We start from the raw sequence: 17,071 nt of genomic DNA on the forward strand, positions 1-17,071 counted from the left end.
TAAATCAGTATTACACCCATGCCTAAGTCTGAAGATGTTCAATTGAAAGAAATAGAAGCCTATGAAGAATAAGCAGTAATTACTCTAAAACATAATTATTGTTCAATCATGTTTTTTACTGCAATAATTCCAATACTATCACTTTCTATTTTCATTTGTATTAGGGAGAATCACACATTACCCTAAAATGGGTAGATAAAATGATCTTTAGATAGTTTAATAAATAAATTAAAAACACTTTGAAATCCTTAGATGAAGTACAAATCACTTGTCAAAAGTACAATCTCATTTGTCAAAACATGAAAATGAAAAAAGAGAAGACACAGAAATAACAGACTCAGAGCTGCCAAACTGACAGGCTGTCTTAAGTGAGATAGTCAAAACATTCATATGCTAATTTTTAAAAGCGCTGTCTATCTGGCCATCCATACAAAAACATGAGAGGGTTTTCTTTCTATTTCAAAAGTATATGAGTGGATCAGACAGTGGACGCTCTGATTACCAAATTAACAACAGCAATTAAGACCATGAAAATTTTTCCATTTAAGTTCTGAATGCACAAATAAGACAATTACTAAACTGACCTGCATGGGAGGTAATTAAGAAAATCCAACCCCCACAAAAATAATCTCATCAGTTATATCCTCTAATATAGTTGTTGGCAGCCTTTTGCATATAGAACACAGAGCAAAAAATGACTTTCCAAGTTAGTAGCTGGGGTTAGCTATATATTGAAAATGGCAAAAATCGAAGAGCAAAAAACTACCAAAATAGGGTTAAAGGTTTAACCAAAAAGTACAAATATTATTTTTAAATTATTTTCCTTTTAATTTAGTATCTTAAAGGGTTTTCTAGTTCACGTTTCTCCTGAGCATTCCTCCCTCTTGCAACACTAATAATTCTAAACAAAAGAGCATCTCCTTAAAGTGTTGCTTTCATTTGGTTGATAAATTAGCCATTAAATTTACACTCTCATATATCATCCTGCTTCCTGGGATGTGGAATCCAGTCTAGCAATAAAACTGAAGTTTTGCTCAAATTTGCTTTGATAAGGAGGCTGGTGTTTCCAGACTTGGATTCTGATATGCAGCTAAAAAATAAAGTGGCCACATATTGTATGATCCATTTATGTGAAATGCCCAGAATGGGCAAATCCATAGGGATGAAGTAGATTGGTAGTGGCCAGGGACTGGGGGGTGGGAGAAATGAAGAGGGGCTGCCAATGGGCGCACGGTTTCTCCTGGGGAGACGACAATATTCTGGGATCGGACAGTGGCTGCACAACGTTGTGAATATAAGAAAACCAATGAATTGTACACTTTAAGGGGGTGAATTTTATGGTATGTGAATTATATCACAATAAAGTTGTTATTAAAAAAATGTGGTCAGCTTGCCCCAATACCAAAAAATTAAGTTAATATATAATTCTCATTAAATTTTTTCTCTCACAAATTTTTTAAAACTTTGACATGCGCTGTATCATTCATCTTCTAGCACCAGACAACAAAAATAAATAATTATCAAACTATTATCAGCATGAAAAGTTGAGAAAAACATTTTATCAATATTCTTAGTTGAATGGATTATTTTATTCCTGAATGGATATAAATTTATTGCAAGTATATATAGCACAGAATCATTTTCTATAATTATCATTACTATAGCACATTTAAAAGACATAATAAAATATGCCAATATTTCATAGCATTTTACTAAGAACACCATGGCTCTATATGGTTTAGACATATTAGAGCCAATAAAGCAGAACAAAGGTAATAAGGCCAAATAAAGATGAATCTAATCTTTATAACAACATATGCTAGCCTAACATATCTGATCTATGACAACTCAAAAAAACTAACAACCTGTGCACAAACCTTTTCTCAAGCCCCCCATCCACAAAAAAAGTAGGTGGAAAGGTTATTTCTTAAAATCCTCACCAATTTTAGCACTATCACTTCAAAGATAAAATTTTTAAATTCTAATCCTAAAACACAGTGACTATTCCATGTGTATAAACCAGTTCTACCTTAAAAACATATATTTTTTAAAAACCTCTCCTTCCTAAAGCAGTCACATCTTAATGACAACAGTCACAATTTTCTTATCTGAAGATCCAAAACTCATGTTATCCATAGACATTTCTAGCTTATCATAGTTATTCTTATATATATATGACTTTTACATTGTTATAATAATCAAATCAAATAGTATATAGTATACTGTTTTAATTATTGCTTTTTTTAAAAGTATGGTTTATTATGTCAGGATTAATCAACTTTCTGTAGCTTTATTCAAAATAACCAAAATAAATTTTGATATTCTAACCTATTTTCTTCCACATAAATTTCATATTGATCATGTCAAATTTCAAGAAAAATCAGTTGATATTTTTCCTGTTTTCATTATATAAAATCATACATAGTTCCTATTCACATTATTCTTGAGTAATTTTTGCTGTGATAAATGTGCTTCTTTTTTCCCACCTTATTTCCTAACCTCGGTGGAATGCTATTTATTTTATCGAACTCCTACTTTTTCTAGTATCTTAGTCAACTTACTTGGACTTTCTAGGTATAAAATAGATTTGCTGTAAATACTTTTGCCGTAATTTTATATAAAACTATTTAAAAGTTTTACCTCAAAACTTTTGTACAATTCAAAATAAAGTACATTTAAATAAGTAAGAAAGCCAAGTCTGAGAATTCCTAGAGATAAAAAAAATAAACAAATAAAACAAGGTAACAAATTCATCCAGAAAGAAATACAAATCTAAGAAAGTAGATTTTAGCTTGAAGGTCATATGGACTTCATTTCAAATTTATATCTAAAAACCACTCTGAAACGGGTAAGACAATTTGAAGAACTCCAGATGTATCTAAGCTTATTTTTCACGAACTGTCTCAATAATCTCCCCCGAAACAGAAGTTCCAGTACAAACCAGGATTTGGGAAAGACAAAAACATCAAAAGATATGTTCCTGAATAAGGGGCTTATTGATCCTTCTTTACCAGAATAATAGCATCATGCATCCCAGTAAAAGTCCGTCTAACACGTCCAAAGCCCAAAGGTCTCGCGCTGACGGAAGGGGCGGGAACGGTGAGCGATCTGGTCTGGGAGTTCTGTATTCCTACTCCAAAGACCCTAGTCTTGTTTTCTCGTAGAGCCTGGAGAAGGTGAACAGAACCTGACAGCAACTGCCTTGCTCTCCAGTCTCTCCCTCCAAACAGGATTGAAGTGCCACCTGCTACCCTCTTCCAGGTCAGGCCCACCCATAATCTAAGACCCGTTCCTGCTTTTTGCAGAAATATATTAGCAGTCTCTTTTCTTTGTTGTTACAGCTATTGCCCCATATTAACGCTGCCTTTGTCCTCAGCCTCCTGAGCTGAGCCCTGGCTCCGTGGGGGCCCACTCCTTATATTCAAGTTTTTTATGCCTTATTTCTGAATACCCAGAAACCCATTGCCTCTGTCTTGCCCTCAAGAACACCTTGACACCTGACCTACCATCTGACTCTGATCTTTGGTATGTGTCCCTGGTTTTGGGTTGTCCTCTGCTCTCAGATACCTCAGCTTGGCTGTGACTATCAGTTTCAAGGCTGTCCTTGCAGGAAATGTTGCTAACTGAGGAAGAAGAATTTGGAGGTGGAGGTACATGTACATTGAGAAAAAGGGATATAAACAAATAAGACATCTAAAAATGGCTAAGTTGGACAGAGAAGACAAGTAGTGACTCTATAGCATCTTGCTATTCTGATGGACAGTGACTTGAATGGGGTTTGGGGTCGGGGGGCACTTGATAATAGAGGTGAGTGTTGAAACCATAATGTTGCTCATGATTCCACAAGAGGCTCATGTGAAACCTTCATAAGATTGTATATCAATGATACCTCATTCAAAAATGGCTAAGTTGGTAAATTTTAGGTTATGTATATTTTACCACAATTTTTTTAAATGTTGAAAGTAAACCAAACAAATAATAGAAGTGAACCTCAGAGACTATAGGAAAAGAATAGCTATTTGGTGATAGTCTAAAAGAGAAGCAACTAAGATTATCAGGACAAAAGTTGAATAAATGAAAGGAGCCAGGTCAGAACTGAACATGAATGTTTTGGTATTAGGATGCTTGAATCCAGAAATAAAGTCATGGGTAAAGATTGATTATGGTGAGATACTTTTTTGTTTAACTAGTTTTAATTATGAAGTTAAAATACATTGTGGTAAAAATGCAGACAGAAGAACATAAAATAAAAATTTAAGCTAATCCTCACATTACTGCCTAAACTCTCCTATGTACACACATTTTTTCCAACTCATATAATACTTTGTATACAGACCTGCAGCTTGCTTTTCTACCTAAAAGAATATCTAGGATCTATAAGACTATCTCAGAAGCTACCTTCTCTTATTATAAATGGCTACATTATATTCAAAACACAGTAACTGAATTGGCCCATTGGTAGGATCTAGTCACCTATGGTCTGACCCTTGAAGAGTATCGGGCACAATCCCAGGCTTTTCTTCATTGCGGTTTCTTTGTATACTGTCATTATCTCATTTTCTGCCTAAAACTTTGTTAAAAGCAGGATCTCTATCATTTCATCTTTATATCTCCAGTACCTACAATGGTGCTTAATAAATAATAATGCTAAATACTTTGTTGAATGAATGAATGACCGCTGCCTTATCCAAAGATAAATGGCTAATAAGTGGCAGAAACAACATTTCAATTCTCAATCTAGCTCTCTTTCCATTGGACCAAATGATTTTACTGAGCCTACCTTAAAAATGGATAAACAAAACGCCCTACTACCTACGGTATCAAGTCCAAATATTTCCCTTGGTTTTTGAGGGAATAATTTGGGCCTATCTTTTATTGCCAACCCTATGCTCCTTGACTTTATGATCGGGTCACCCCAGTCCATAACTAGCAGTCTCTTCTCTGTCCTTCCCACCAGTTCTGCCTACCCCCATCCAGATCAAGCCATAATCTGTTGCCCCATTCTGGAACTCTCTCTTCTCATGTTCTGCCACTCCAGTCACAGCCATCATTCACCACACAGCTCGAATCAATATCATCTCATCCCTAAACCCGTGTTATAACTTCACTAAGTGTATATAGCATACTATTAATTATTCTCTGGTTGTTGTATATTTGTTAGTATTTCCTATCCTATTACCTCTTGAAGGTAGGAACTGTGTTTTAACAGTAACATAATCACTACAATTCATTGAGCAATTGTGATAGATTGTATTATTTGTTCAAAATATTCACTGTTCTTCTCTACCTGACCCATCCAAAAAGATTCCCTCCCTTCGGGATGAGCATACTTTCAGCTCCAGTGATGTCAGACTTGGCCACTTGACTACCTTTGGCAAATAAACTGTGAATAGAGGTGTTACATACCACATCTGAACAGAATTTTAAGAGCTGTTACGTGGTTCCACATGCTCCTTTTCCCTCCGCCATGAGACTGGCATGTCTCAGATAGGGGCTGAGCCCAGTTTGGGTCTTGGCTGCAATTGACCTGCAGCCAAGGTGAATAAACAACGTGAGTAAGAACTAAACCTTTGTACTTGTCAGCCACTGACATTTAGGAACTGTTACTCCGACATAATATAACATAAGCTAATACTCCCCAAATAATACTCTGACTGCTGCTGCTTTCCCCATGCCCACCTTTCCCATCTCTACAGTAGCAACAGCATTAGATACTCCAAGCAGTTACCTGAGTGGTCCTCTGGCTCTCCCCAGCCCTAGGCAAAGGGGGGCTGGGGGCTTCCAAGAAAGTTAGTCATAAAGATTGAGAGTACCTGTGGCAAGAGAGAACTGGCATCTCATCCCCCATTCGGATAATCAGTTAGACCAGCTGTTTGGGTGGGGTTAGAACCCAGATCAGTGGGTCCCACCAGGCCCAAGAATTTCCATGTCCAATAAATTTCCAGCTGAATTGGATTCTGCTGGTCTAGGGGCTACACTTTGGTAGCTACTGGATTAGGTGATGAATAGTTCACTTGCCTTGGTAATTTAAGAAACGAGCAGAAAGAGGGCAACAGTAGAACAGCTTAAACTCCCACTAGGGGCATGGCAAAGATGCAAGTATTTCCAACATTAGGACACGACAGAAGACGGCTTGGGACACTCTGTGGATCTCCCTCCCAAGGGTACAGCCTGGAGGCAAGGGGACTCCAGCAGCAGGCGCTTCGGAGTGTCCACTAGAGGCGGACTCTGAGAGGCTGGGAGGGGCAGGACTAGGACTCAGTCCCTCACATCAAGACACTACAACGGAGATGCTCCTAAAGGAGCCTCCAGAATATTGGCACACATGATTCCACAAGAGGTCCAGCATTTGGACACCTGCCAATGCCTACCAGAGACACTGCGACAGTCAACAGTGAGGGAGCCACAACCGCACCGTAAAGAGGGAGACATTTAGGCCCTTCCGTCTCCCCCCTTGTGATCCACTGGAAGAGCTAGAGGTCCAGGAAGGGTGGGGAAGAATGGGTGTCCTGGGGAAGCGTGGGCCTCAAGCTCCGATGAAGAGGAGGAAAGAGATTTACACTGTACGTAATACTGGAGTTTTAAGTTGGACCGGAATGAATTTGGTAGTGCCCAGGAGCACACAGAAAGTGAAGGAATCTGGAGCCTGTCCAGAAAGAGGGATCTGGCAGAGCATGACTGAAGGAAGTGACTTTAGGGTGACAAAGCTGTATCGCGTTTGTCCCCCTATCACTGGAAAGGGGCATCACAGATGCTGATTCACCGTATCGGCACCTCCGTTTTCCTGATTACGTGCGTATCTTTTATAATCTCCTGATGATACTTACTTTTCCATTTTCTTTAGAAAAGGTTTTTCCTATCTATGAAAAAGACTTGATTAGAGTGTAATAAGATTCTTTTGGTCTTCACTTGCTCATTTCAGAAGGGGAAAAAAATCCTCAGACTTGTATTTTCTTTAGAATAGGATTTGAAAGAAATATTCTCTTTCCCTCTCAGAATCATCTTACTATTTTTTTTTATATCTACTTCATTCTGAGTCCTGGAAGAGATGATGCTTACCCCCACAGGCTGACCCTCCCAAGATTCTCACATCCACCTAACTACAGCATTCTTCACTGGTTTAATATCCTTTTCTCAAACAGAAGAAAGCAACACCACTTGGAATTCATTTATATTACGCCAAATTTCAACTCACAAAAGAACATGAAATGAGCTGATGTTGTGGTCTTCTGCAGACTTCACAACAGATGCTTTCCATTTCATAGATTCCCCCAAAATTTCAATTTCTTACTGCATTTCTGCACCTCTGTGTCCAGTGATCATATATAACCAGCAGAACTATAAAACATCAGAGATTTACATATTCTGGTTACTGACTTAGGTTTACACACTCTGTTTTCTCTCATTTGGGACAAAACTATTTTCTTCAGCTGTCTTCCTGAAACACACTTACTAGGATGAACTCTACATGTAGGAAAATTCTACATGCAGGAATACAATAGGTTGAACATAGATAATAATAAAAAAAACAGAAGCTAAATTTTAATTTTTAAAAGTATATATCTAATTCCAGAAATGGTCAATTCCCCAAATTATATAATGGGCACAAAATAATTCTTACCTTTAGATGATTATATCAGTCAGGGTTAAATTTAGCTGCAGGACTAGGTAACTCAAATTACAGTGGCTTAACCAAAAGAGAAGTTTAATTTTCTCCGATATAAACAAAGTCCAGATATCAGAACTCCAAGGCTGATATATCATCCCTGCCATCATCGAGGATCCATTCCCCTAACTTGCTGGCCCCCATTTTCAACACAGCTTTCAACTCCAGTGCAAATAGCTACTCAAGCACCAGCCATCATATCCAAATTCCAGCCAGCAGGAAGGAAAAAGACATGAAGAAATCCACACCCCTCCTTCTAAAGATATATCCTAGAAATTGTACTTACACTTTTGATTACATCCCAATAGCCAGAATTTAGTTTTATAATACACTCTAGCTGTGAGGTAGGAAAATACAGCCTTTATTCTGGTGGCCAAAGGTCCAGCTAATAATTGCAGAGTATATTACTACATACCCCAGACAGAAGAAAGGGAAGTGAATATGGGTAATAGCTAGCAATTTCTGCCACAGTGATAACCATATTTCATTGTTTCTGAACACCAGGACTTAAGTTGTGACCCCAGGCAAGTCAATTTACATATTCTCACTCAAAAGTCTCCCAAAAGAGTATCAAGCCACAAAAATGTAAAGAGTAAAAACTTCCAGTTATAATACAAATAAATTTTGGGGATCTAATGTAAAGCAATAATATTGCGTTATCTACTTGAAAGTTTTCTAAGAGTAGATTTTAAATGTTCTCACCACAAAAAAGAATTGGTAACTATGTGATGTGATAGAGATGTTAGCTAATACTATGGTGGTAATCATTTTGCAATATATAAATGTCTAGCACAATGCTGTATTTCAATTATATCTCAATAAAGTTGAGAGGCAAAAAAGAAAGAAAAATGCCAGAAAATATAGAGTTATACTCAGAATGCTAAGAGACTCTTAACTTAGAGGGAGCACTAAATTTACTAAGGATTTTAGATAGCATTTGAGCAATGAAAGGAAATAAAAAAAATTACTCTTTCCGTTTCTTCTTTCCCCTTGAGATCCTTTCTTTGCATTGCAGGTACAAACATCAAAAAACTCCACTAGCATTAATGCTGTATAAAATACAGTATACGAAACAAAAGTAATAAGTCTAAAGAAATCACACAAAGTACCAAGAATGTGAAATGTGATTTGGCGCTAAGACTAGCAAAGAGCGGCCCAGTGCGCGATCAATCCTGCATGGCCACATTCACATCTCTAATTTGCTCATATAAATGCATTAAGCCAGATGGTTTTAGAGACTAGCCCTCTGCACACACTCGTGGGTCAGCACCCACATCTTCTGTACTTTATGGACGTCCAAGCTTCGGCAGTACCCACCCCTCACCCTTCGTCAGTTTTCTAGCATAACCCCTGTATTCTCATTTTTCCCCACTTTCTGTATCAGCATTCTCACATCCTAAATACCCGTACCAAAATCTGCTGCAATCTTGCTAAGGAACATTTTAGGAGGACATGGAGAGGCAACTACTACTTGAACTTAGAACACATTAGTAAGACAGTTTTGAAACTGGGAACTTTTTTCTATTTCTGAAAAATTAGCATCTCCCACCAAAAATGGGAGTTGTATATTTCACTAGTATAAATCTTACTCCAGCTTTTAAAGAATAATCCACACTAATAACTGTCATGCTTGAAAATTCAATAAAAATTATACAACCAAGGCTTTTGTTAAATTTTAATACTGATTTTCAATTATTATAATAATTCTGTACTTATTGATCTGTTGGCATCTAGCTCCAACCAGACACATCATGGGAGCCTATTGAGTAAGGCAGCTGTGGTAGCAATTTGTTTCTAGACTAACAATGTACTGTTGAATATGGTCATTTCCTTCTATCTCAAGTGGCATCAGTTAACGGATCCTCAATTAGTCTTCAGTATGGAATTGTCTTAGTAAGAATTATACATGACAGCCAGATATAAAATAAACACACGCTCCAAGCATCCACTTCTTTCATACATGTGAGAGTTCACTTCTGCTCATGCTGTGTTGAGGGTCACAATTGTGAGACTGGCTCTCACTTGTCTTTTGTGGAACAGTATTTGGGATTTTTTTAATTGTTATTTTTTTTCTTGCAGTTGAGTTGATATACAATATGACATTAGTTCCAAGTATACAAGTGGTTCACCAGTTACCCACAGTATTAAATCCTCATCCCAACCAGCAGTTACTATCTGTCAACACAGGAAGAAGTCACAGAACCATTACCTACCTTTTCCGTGCTGCCCAACCATCCCCGTGACCAACTTACATTATGACTGAGATTCTTGTGCACCTTTATCCCCACCACCCACCCCACCACCCCACACACACCCCCATGGTAACCACAATTTCTCAGTGTCTTTGAGTCTACTGCTGTTTTGTTCATTTTGTTTTATTTCATTTTGTTTTTAGATTCCACAAATAAGTGAAATCACATGGTATTGGTCTTTCTCCTCCTGGCTTGTTTCACACATAGCATAATGCCCTCTGGGTCTATCCATGCTGTCACCTGGCAGGAGTTCTTTTATTTTTCATGGTTAAATAATATTCCACTGTATATATGTATCACATCTTCTTGCTACTATGGACGCTTTGGTTGCTTCTGTATCTTGGCTATTGTAAATAATGTGGCAATTAACATAGGGGTGCATATATTTTTCTGAATCAGGGGTTTTGTTTTCTTCAGGTAAATGTCTAGATGTGGGAATTACTGGGTCGTATGGTATTTCCATTTTTAGCTTTTTGAGAAACCTCCATGCTTCTTTCCACAGTGGCTGCACCAACTTAAATTCCCACCAACAGTGAAGGAAGGTTCCCTTTTCTCCGCATCCTCGCCAACACTTGTTATTTCTTATCTTTTGGATAGTGGCCATTCTGACTGGTGTGAGATAACATCTCATTGTGGTTTTGATTTGCATTTCCCTGATGAGTAGGGATGTGGAGCATCTTTTCAAGTGCCTGTTGGCCATCTGTATTTCTTCTAGAGAAAAATATCTATGCAGGTCCTCTGCCCATTTTCTAAGTGGGTTATTTATTTTACTGGTGTTGAGGCATAAGAGTTCTTTATATATTTTGGATGTTAACCCCTTATTGGGTGAACCATTTACAAATATATCCTCCCATACTGTAGGGTGCCTTTTTGTTCTGTTGATGGTGCCCTTTGCTGGACAGGAGCTTTTTCGTTTGATGTAGTCCCACTTATTCACTTTTTATTTTGTTTTCCTTGCCTGAGATGTGTCCAGAAAAAAATTGCTCATGCTTATGTTCAAGAGATTTTTGCCTAAGTTTTCTACTAACAGTTTTATACTTTCATGACTTACATTTAGGTCTTTAATCCATTTTGAGAATACTTTTGTGTACAAGGATACAGTTTCATTCTCTTGCATGTAGCTGTCCAGTTTTTCCCAACACAAGTTTTTAAAGAGACTGTCTTTTCCCCATTGTATATTCATGGCTCATTTATCATATATTAATTGACCATATATGCATGCCTTTATATCTGGGCTCTCTATTCTCTTGCATTAATCTATGGGTCTGTTCTTGTGCCGGTACCATATTGTTTTGATTACTGTAGCTTTGTAGTATAGCTTGAAGTCACAGAGTATAATCCCCCCAGCTTTGTTCTTCTTTCACAGGATTGCTTTGGTTATTTCAGTTCTGTGATTCCACATGAATTTTAGGATTATTTGTTCTAGTTCATTAAAAGTTGTCACTAGTATTTTCATAGGGATTTCACTGAATCTGTAAATTGCTTTGGGCATGGTGGCCACTGTGACAATATTAATTATATCCATGAGCATGAGATAAATTTCCATTTATTTGTGTCTTTAATTTCTCTCATCAATGTCTTATAGTTTTCAGAGTACAGGTCTTTCAGCTCCTTGGTCAGGCTAATTCCTAGGTATTTTATTCTTTCTGATGCAATTATAGATGAAATGTTTTCCTAATTTCTCTTTCTGTTAGTCCATTCTTAGTATGTGGGAATGCAACAGATTTCTGTGTATTAACTTTGTATCCTGCAAATTTGCTGAATCCAGTTATTAGTTCTAATAGTTTTTTAGTGGAGCCTTTAGCGTTTTCTATATACAGTATCATGTCATCTGCAAATACTGACATTTTAACTTCTTCTTTATCAATTTGAATGCCTTTTATCTCTTTATCTTGTCTGATTGACATGGCTAGGACTCCCAGCACTATGTTGAATAAAAGTGGTGAGAGTGAACATCCCTGTCTTCTTCCTGAACTTAGAGGAAAAGCTTTCAGCTTTTCACCATTGAGCATGATGTGGGTTTGTTGTATATATGGCCTTTATTATGTTCAGGTACATTCCCATTATACCCATTTTATTGAGAGTTTTTATCATGAATGGATGTTGAATTCTGTCAAATGCTCTTCAACATCTATCGAGATAATCACGTGGTTTTTATCCTTCTTTTTGTTAATGTGGTGTATGATATTGATTGATTTATAAATATTGTACCATCTTTGCATCCCTGGAATAAATCCCACTTAGTTGTGATGGATGATCTTGTTGATGTATTTTTTAATTTGTTTTGTTAATATTTTGTTGAGGATTTTTGCATCTATATTCATCAGAGATTTTGGTCTATAACTTTCTTTTTCTGTACTGTCTTTGTCTGGTTTTGGTATATGAGTGATGCTAGCCTGACAGAATGAATTTGGAAGTATTCACTCCTCTTCTACTTTCTGGAAAACTTTAAGAAGGATGGATATTAGGTCTTTGTTAAATATTTGGTAGAATTCAGCTCTCAAGCCATTTGGTCCTGGGTGAATGAGGATTTTGTTTGTTGGGAGTTTTTTGATGAGCAGTTCAATTTCGTTACTGGTAACTGGTCTGTTCAAATTTTCTGTTTCTTACTGGGTCACTCTTGGAAGGTTGTACTTTTCTAGGAATTTGTCCATTTCTTCTAGGTTGTCCAATTTATTGGCATATAATTTTTCACAGATTTATCTAATAATTCTTTGTATTTCTGTGTGTCAATTGTGACTATTCCTTTTTCATTGCTGATTTGTTCATTTGCATCCTCTTTTTTTTCTTCTTAAGTATGGGTAGGGGTTTATCTGTTTTGTTTAGTCTCAAGAACCAGCTGTTAGTTTCATTGATTTTTTCTATTGTTTTATACTTCTCTGAATTATTTACTTTTCTTCTGATCTTTACTATGTCCCTCCTCCCACTAACTTTGGTTTTCATTTGTTCTTCTTTTTCTAGTTTCTTTAATTGTGAGGTTAGACTGTTTATTTGGAATTGTTCTTGTATCTTGAGGGAGGCCTGTATTGCTACCTACTTCCCTCTTAGAATCACTTTCATGGTGTTCCACATATTTTGAACTATTATCTTTTTCTTTTCATTTGTCTCCATGTATTGCTTGATTTCTGTTTTAGTTTGGCCACTGATCCATTGATTATTTAGAAGAATGTTCTTTAGTCTCCATTTGTTTGTGTATTTTTTTTTCTTCATGTAATTTATTTTGAGTTTCATACCATTGTGATCTGAAAAAAATGATTCATACAATTTCAATCATTTTGAATTTATTGCAGCTCTTTTTGGGTACAAATACATCATGTATTCTGGAGAACATTCCATGTGCACTAGAGAAGAATGTGAATCCTGATGCTTTGGGGTGGAGTTCTGTAGATATCTGTTAAGACCACCTGATCTAATTTGTTGTTCAGTGCCTCTGTTTCCTTATTGATTTTGTCTCATTAATCTGTTCATTGATGTAAGTGGTGTGTTAAAGTCTCCTAATATGAGTTGCAGTCTATTTCTCCCTTTAGTTCTACTAGTGTTCATTTTACATATTCAGGTGCTTCTATGTTGGGTGCATAAATAATTAACGATTGTTATATCCTCTTGTTGGACTGATCTGTTTATATTATGTAATGTCCTTTGTCTTTTGTTACTTTCTTTGTTTTGAAGTCTGTGTTGTCTGAAATAACTATTGCTACTCCTGCATTTTTCTCCCTATGGTTTTCATGAATTCTCTTTTTCCATCCCTTCACTTTCAGTCTGTGTATGTCTTTGGGTCTAAAATGAGTCTCTTGTAGGCAGCATATAGATGGGTCTCATTTCTTTATCCATTCTGCCGCTCTCTATGTCTTTTGTTTGGTGCAGTCAGTCCATTTACATATAAGGTAGTTACTGATAGGTATGTACTCATTGCCACTTCATTGTTTTCTGGTTGTTTTTGTAGTTCCTCTCTGTTCCTTTCTTCCTCTCTTATACTCTTGTTATTTGATGGTTTTCTTTAGTGCTGTGTTTGGATTTCCTTTTGTAAATTTATGTGTACCTATTACGGGCTTTAGGTTTCTGGTTACCATAGGTTCAAAGATAGTTTCCTGGATATATAACAGTCTATGTTAAGTTGATGGTCACTCCATTTAGAACACAATCTAAAAATACTTCTTTTTTAGTCTTGTTCCTCCTCCACACTTTACGTATTAGACGGCATAGTCTACGTGTGTCATGTATCCCTTGGCTGATTTTGTATATAGTTAATTTTAGTATTTTTTTAAATTTCATCCTTGTTTAGTAAGCAATTGGTCTACTACCTTTACTGTAGGTTCATTTTCACTGCTTAAAATAGTTAGGCCTTAGAACATTTCCATCCATAGAAGTCCCTTAAACATACCCTGTACAGCTGGTTTAGTAGTGATGAATTTTTTTAACTTTTGTTTCTCTGGGAAGCTTTTAATCCCTCCTTCAATTGTGAATGATACCTTGCTGGGGAGAGGATTCTTGATTGAAGGTTCTTCCATTTCAGTACATTAAATATTTCATGCCAGCCGCTGCTGGCCTGTAAAGTTTCTGCTGAGAAACTGCTGATAGCCTTATGGTGTTTCCCTTATAGGTAACTGTCTGCCTCTCTCTTGCTTCCTTTAATACTCTCTTTATCTTTAATCTTTGCCATTTTAATTATTCAATATCTTGGTGTTCTCTTCATGGCGTTCCTTTTGCCAGGGGCTTTCTGCAGTCCCAGGATCTGGTGTCTGTTTCCTTCCCCAGACAGCAGAAGTTTTCAGCAATTATTTCTTCTAAGAGACTTTCTATTTCTAAGTCTCTATCTTCTCCTTCTGGTACCCCTATTATACAGATGGTGTTTCATTTGGAGTTGTCACACAGCTCTCAAAGCATCCTCTCATTTTTAGAGATTTTTTTCTGTCCTTCAGCTTTGTTGTTTTCCTGTTCTCTAATTTCCATCTCATTGATTGTCTCCTCTACTTCCAGAAGTCTACTATTCACTACCTCCACTGTATTTCTTATTTCAGTTATTGTATTCTTAAGCTCTGAGTGGCTCATTTGCAAATGTCTTATCTCTTTGTTGACATTCGCACTGAAATCATCAATTGTTTGCCCCAGGTCAGTGCGCATCCTTATGACTGTTACTGTGAAATCTTTATCAAGAAGACTGATAGTCTCCATTTCATTCAGCCCTCTTTCTGGTGTCTGATTCTGTTCTTTTGTTTGGAACATAGTCCTCTGCCTTGTCATTTTGTCTGGGTTTCTGGGTTTCTTCCTTTGCATTAGATAGTTCTGTGCTGCCTCCTGGTCTATAAAGCAATGGCTTTATGAAGAAGGTGTCCTATTCTAACCGAGAAGCTCAAGACTCTCTGTTTGCCAGGGCCTGCTTCTCCTTCGCTGCATAGCCTCAGCTGTTCCTGCGCGGTGGGGAAAGCCACCACGCTGCCTCTCTGCTGGCAGTGGCCGATCTCAGTCGGCAGAGGCTGACAGCTCCTTCTGTGCCCTTTGTGAGCCAGTGTTGCTGTGAGATTATTTTGGGCAGGGCGACCTCTGCCTCCAGGGCAGCAACGGTGGCCACTGCTCGGCCAGAGGGGAGGGCGGGGCAGGCACGCAGGGCAGGGAGAAGCTGGACTGAGCTGCCAGCAAGGGAGGAGCACGGGGAGCTGGCGTCCACAGGGGCCTTCCCAGTCAGGGTGACCGAGCGCTGGGAAAGCTGGGAGAGCCTCCCCCTGCCTCCCAGCAGCAAAGTCTCCCTCCACCGGCCAAGCAGCAAAGTCTGACCACTGCTGGGCGGAGAAGGCTGGGCGGGGTGCGCGTGTGGGTACGCAGGGAAGCAGGGCAGGGCTGAGCCACCAGCGAGGGGGATGGAGTGTCCGGGGCTAGCCCCCATGCGCTCCCAACCAGCTGGGCTGAGGGAGGGCTGCGGAAGCACTGTCTTCCTTCCCCTTCTCCTCCAGAGGGCTCCCTGCAACCCCCATCCTCTGGCACACTTCCCACTTCTGGTGAATCTTTCAAACTACGGCCCCGGTGTTGGGTCTCAGCGAGACCGAGCGTGCCTGTCCTTCACGAGCAACGGGAGTCTCAGCCTCCCAGAGGGCCCCAGCCATCCCTGGTGTCCAGCCCCAGTGATCATCAAAGCCCAGTGCAACGGGAGTTTCCTTCCCAGGGCAGACCTCCAGGGCCACGTGCTCAGGATTCCGGACCACTTACCCCTGCCTGTTCCATTCGTCTCCCTCCCACTTGTGGGCTGGTGTGGGGGACAGGTTTGGGTCCCATTTGATTGAGGCTCTGCCCCTTTACCCTTCTCTGTGGGGTCTTCTCTTCTTTACCAGGTGTAGATGGTCTGTTCTGCAGTCTTCAGATTTTTTTCAGGGTTAGTTGTGTTTTCTGTAGTTGCTTCCTTGGCGTGTGTTGGGGAGGAGGTTTCCGCCTTGCCTTCCTGTTCTGCCATCTTTTCCCAAACCAGGACTGGCTCTCATTTGGTTTTGACAGCAAAGGGATAGTAATCATTCAGTATCTATCATTTCTTGTTAGATTCATCCTTGTTGATACAACCAAAACACTCCAATTATGATTTTCAAGAACATGTATTTATTCTATATCTAGTTATGACTCAATTAGCAATCTCAGTTTAGGTCTCCTACTTATCCTTCTTCCTCTGAGAAGTGCAACTCCTCAGCAGCACAGAGTGCCTGAGACCATGTTTGCCCTGCATGCATCTGCCCCCTGCATGCAGGAAGCGGACTGGGGTTGGACGGACATCTGACCAACTTAGGGCTTCAAACTACCTCTTGTAGGAATCTGGAATTGATACTCAATTCTATTATCTACTATCTTATTAGCCTGGACTACTCTCTTGTGAACCCAGAACCTAAGGCTGCCATTATGCATTAGATATGCTTGGTACCTGTATGTCAAAACAGAGAAATACGGTGTTCGGAAAAAGAATGAACAGCTGCAGATAGAGAAGTAATAAGAGACTGGTAAACTCCATACGTCCCAAAGATATCCAAGTCCTATTCCCTAGGACTTGTAAATGTTACTCTATGTGGCTATATATATATATAACATTATATATAATGTTACTTATATAATTACAAGTGCCCTTATAGAATAGAGGTAGAGGGAAATTTACTATAGCAGAAGGCTATGTGATGACGCA

The 17,071-nt window shown here is 38.6% G+C and overlaps 1 protein-coding gene across 2 annotated transcripts in view; it reads right to left on the reverse strand.

Annotated features, from left to right (window-relative positions):
- The window catches only part of TTC28 (tetratricopeptide repeat domain 28), a 577,193-nt gene that overhangs the window by 392,831 nt on the left and 167,291 nt on the right, over positions 1–17,071 (reverse strand). The gene's annotated exons all lie outside the window — the stretch shown is intronic.

The sequence above is a fragment of the Manis javanica genome, chromosome 15 (genome assembly GCF_040802235.1).
Source record: "Manis javanica isolate MJ-LG chromosome 15, MJ_LKY, whole genome shotgun sequence".
Taxonomy (NCBI): domain Eukaryota; kingdom Metazoa; phylum Chordata; class Mammalia; order Pholidota; family Manidae; genus Manis; species Manis javanica.